General features: G+C 52.0%; 2 non-coding genes across 2 annotated transcripts; one reads left to right on the forward strand and one right to left on the reverse strand.

The window, feature by feature from the left end:
- trnal-uag (transfer RNA leucine (anticodon UAG)) lies at positions 1 to 82 on the forward strand. The gene has a single exon. It is a non-coding gene; the product is annotated as a tRNA-Leu (tRNA).
- A 3,374-nt stretch (positions 83 to 3,456) lies between these two features.
- On the reverse strand, positions 3,457 to 3,647 carry LOC133474066 (U2 spliceosomal RNA). Its single transcript, XR_009787341.1, has one exon. It is a non-coding gene; the product is annotated as a U2 spliceosomal RNA (small nuclear RNA).
- Between the last annotated feature and the right edge of the window lie 919 nt (positions 3,648 to 4,566).

The raw sequence follows: 4,566 nt of genomic DNA on the forward strand, positions 1-4,566 counted from the left end.
GGTAGTGTGGCCGAGCGGTCCAAGGCGCTGGATTTAGGCTCCAGTCTCTCAGGAGGCGTGGGTTCAAATCCCACCACTGCCACTTCCTTGTCAACATAGTTAATGTCTTACTATTTTGTCATTGGCTCCGACAAGGCGTTTGGGACAATAGATATTTTCGGCCACAAGAAAGTCAAGCTCTTTGCCGTTTTGTTTGGACTGTTTTACTTGTCCCATCCTTGAGCCGTCACCTTATCGTGGTGGAGGGGTTTGTGTGTCCCAATGATCCTAGGAGCTAAGTTGTCTGGGGCTTCACGCACCTGGCAGGGTCACCCATGGCAAACAGGTCCTAGGTGAGGGACCAGACAAAGCACGGCTCCAAAGACCCCTATGATGAGAAAAATGATTGGATTACGTTTTCCCTTGGGTCACCGGGGCCCCCCTCTTGAGCCAGGCCTGGAGGTGCTTCCCGGCTCGGGAAGTATTGCTTCCCTAGCTTCCCGGCTCGGCGCCTGTACGTTGGGGTTCACCCTAGTGGACGAGAGGGTAGTCTCCCTCTGCCTTCGGGTGGGGGGATGGGTCCTGACTGTTGTATGTGCCTATGCACCAAACACCAGTTCAGAGTACCCACCCTTTTTGGAGTCCTTGGAGAGGGTCCTGGAGAGCGCTCCCGCTGGGGAATCCATCGTTCTGCTGGGGGACTTCAATGCTCACGTGGGCAATGACCTGGAATCACGACCTGGAAGGGCGTGATTGGGAGGAACGGCCCCCCTGATCAGAACCCGAGCGGTGTTCTGTTATTGGACCTCTGTGCTCGTCACGGATTGTCCATAACGAACACCATGTTCAAGTATAAGGGTGTCCACACGTGCACTTGGCACCAGGACACCCTAGGTCGCAGTTCGATGATCGACTTTGTGGTCGTGTCATCGGACTTGCGGCCGCATGTCTTGGACACTCGGGTAAAGAGAGGGGCGGAGCTGTCAACTGATCACCACCTGGTGGTGAGTTGGCTCCGATGGTGGGGGAAGATGCCGGTCCGACGTTGCAGGCCCAAACGTATTGTGAGGGTCTGCTGGGAACGTCTGGCAGAATCCCCTGTCAGAAGGAGTTTCAACTCCCACCTCCGACAGAACTTTGCTCATGTTCCGGGGGGGGCGGGGGACATCGAGTCCGAGTGGACCATGTTCCGCGCCTCCATTGCTGAGGCGGCCGACCGGAGTTGTGGCCGTAAGGTGGTCGGTGCCTGTTGTGGCGGCAATCCCGAACCCGTTGGTGGACACCAATGGTGAGGGATGCCGTCAAGCTGAAGAAGGAGTCCTATCGGGCCTTTTTGGCCTGTGGGACTCCTGAGGCAGCTGATGGGTACCGGCTGGCCAAGTGGAATGCAGCTTTGGTGGTCGCTGAAGCAAAAACTCGGGCATGGGAGGAGTTCGGTGAGGCCATGGAGAAAGACTTCCGGACAGCTTCGAGGAAATTCTGGTCCACCATCCGACGTCTCAGGAGGGGAAAGCAGTGCACCATCAACACTGTGTATAGTGGGGATGGGGCGCTACTGACCTCGACTCGGGACGTTGTGAGCCGGTGGGGAGAATACCACATCAAGGCTCCTGATGTTGTCGGGCTGTCCTGGTTGACACGCCTCTGCAACATCGTGTGGACATCGGGGACAGTGCCTCTGGATTGCCAGACTGGGGTGGTGGTCCCGCTTTTTAAGAAGGGGGACCGGAGGGTGTGTTCCAACTACAGGGGGATCACACTCCTCAGCCTCCATGGTAAGGTCTATTCAGGGGTGCTGGAGAGGAAGGTCCGTCGGGAAGTTGAATCCCAGATTCAGGAGGAGGAGTGTGGTTTTCGTCCTGGCCGTGGAACAGTGGACCAGCTCTACACCCTTGGCAGGGTCCTCGAGGGTGCATGGGAGTTCGCCCAACCACTCTACATGTGTTTTGTGGACTTGGAGAAGGCGTTCGACGTGTCCCTCGGGTGGTCCTGTCGGGGGTGCTTCGGAGGATGGGGTACCGAACCCCCTGATACGGGCTGTTCGGTCCCTGTACGACCAGAGTCAGAGTTTGGTCCGCATATCCGGCAGTAAGTCAGACTCGTTTCCGGTGAGGGTTGGACTCCGCCAAGGCTGCCCTTTGTCACCGATTCTGTTCATAACTTTTATGGACAGAATTTCTAGGCGCAGCCGAGGCGTAGAAGGGGTCCGGTATTATCATAGCATCTCTGCTTTTTGCAGATGATGTGGTTCTGTTGGCTTCATCAAGCCGTGACCTCCAACTCTCACTGGAGCAGTTCGCAGCCGAGTGTGAAGCGGCTGGGATGAGAATCAGCACCTCCAAATCTGAGACCATGGTCCTCAGTCGGAAAAGGGTGGCGTGCCCTCTCCAGGTCGGGGATGAGATCCTGCCCCAAGTGGAGGAGTTCAAGTATCTTGGGGTCTTGTTCACGAGGGAAGAATGGAACGGGATATCGACAGGCGGATCGGTGCAGCGTCTGCAGTGATAAGGACTTTGTATCGATCCGTTGTGCTAAAGAAGGAGCTAAGCCGAAAGGCGAAGCTCTCGATTTACCGGTCGATTTAGGTTCCTACCCTCACCTATTGTCAAGAGCTGTGGGTCGTGATCGAAAGAACAACATCCCGGATACAAGCGGCCAAAATGAGATTCCTCCGCAGGGTGTCCAGGTTCTCCCTTAGAGATAGGGCGAGAAGCTCGGTCATCCGGGACTGATCTCAGAATAGAGCCGCTGCTCCTCCACATCGAGAGGAGCCAGATGAGGTGCCTGGGGAATCTGATTCGGATGCCTCCCGGACGCCTCCCCGGTGAGGTGTTCCGGGCACCTCCCACCGGGAGGAGACCCCGGGGACGACCCAGGATACGCCGGAGAGACTACGTCTTTCGGCTGGCCTGGGAACGCCTCGGGATGCCCACGGAAGAGCTGGATGAAGTGGCTGGGGAGAGGGAAGCCTGGGCGTCCCTGCTAAAGCTACTGCCCCTGCGACCCGACCTCGGATAAGCGGTAGAAAATGGATGGATGGATGATGCCATTCATTCTACAGTGGTGAACTGTTGTCACCCGCATGTTCCAATGTTGCAAAGTCACGACCCACTTTAAAATAAATAGAATATATATTTTTTTTAAACAGCCTCTAAAACATGGACAGTATATTATATTTTGTAATGCAGTTTCAAATGTGTTTGCTGTACCGCTAAAGTCATATTGCCTGCCATGACGTCCACCAGCCAGACTGGGCTGCTCTGTGTATTTGTTTACAGAGAACAAGGAATTAACATTCCTTGTCACTTCTCCTATGCTCCATCTCCAAACTTAATACACCTCTGTACAATACTGAAAGTCAGAATAACAGACAGACCCCAGAGTTGAGAGTCACTTGTTCACCTTCTGTTCACTGCATTAAATATAGTTCAAGTCATTGGATTGATGGCTCAATTGATATTTATTTTGACAAAGGTGTGGGGGTGCACCGGTCCTGGAGGTACTGCAATACCAGGTCGATGCGTGGAGTGGACAGAGCAAGCCCCTATTCCATCTCCCAGTTCCAAAAATAAATTTAATATATGGTCCCCAAATAGGGAACGTATCAGATATTAAACTGATAAGAGCAGATACTACACTTGATCTTAGCCAAAAGGCCGAGAAGCAATGCCAACATAATGCCAGAAAAGACGACCTCATTCTCCAGCCTACAAGCCAAAGTTACGGTGGCGCATATCGACATGATAATCACAGATGAGTCACATATGGACACGCCAAACAACAATTATGAAACGAATGTCAACTGTGTTGTTTGTCAACGTTTATATCGAAATAATGTTGTCAGATGCTCGTGTTCCTTGGTCACGTGGTCCACGTCGATCCAATAGAATGCGGAGATTAACGCATATCCTTTAGCCGTGTATTAAGTCTTAAACAACCAAAGAAATAATGAGTTATTTGTAATAACAAATAACTTATAACTTATAACTTATAGTGGGGATGGGGCGCTGCTGACCTCGACTCGGGACGTTGTGAGTCGGTGGGGAGAATACTTCGAAGACCTCCTCAATTCCACCGACACGCCTTCCCATGGGGAAGCAGAGTGTGGGTTCTCTGAGGCGGGCTCTCCTATCTCTGGGTTTGAGGTCACCGAGGTAGTTAAAAAGCTCCTCGGTGGCAGGGCCCCGGGGGTGGATGAGATTCGCCCGGAGTTCCTAAAGGCTCTGGATGTTGTGGGGCTATCCTGGTTGACACGCCTCTGCAACATCGCGTGGACATCGGGGACAGTGCCTCTGGATTGGCAGACTGAGGTGGTGGTCCCCCTTTTTAAGAAGGGGGACCGGAGGGTGTGTTCCAACTACAGGGGGATCACACTGCCTAATAATAAATAAATAATAATAATAATAAAGGTTATATATATAATATAATATTTTTTAATATATTTAAAATAATATTATATATATATAAATATTTCCTGCCTTGTTTCCTTGTAGATTCCCCTGGTAGAGCTCATGAAATTTTCTATAAAAATTCACTACCTGTATCATTTGTGTGTGTTTGGGTTCGACAAAAGACCTCTGGCTATCG

The sequence above is a fragment of the Phyllopteryx taeniolatus genome, unplaced genomic scaffold (genome assembly GCF_024500385.1).
Source record: "Phyllopteryx taeniolatus isolate TA_2022b unplaced genomic scaffold, UOR_Ptae_1.2 contig_93, whole genome shotgun sequence".
NCBI lineage: Eukaryota > Metazoa > Chordata > Actinopteri > Syngnathiformes > Syngnathidae > Phyllopteryx > Phyllopteryx taeniolatus.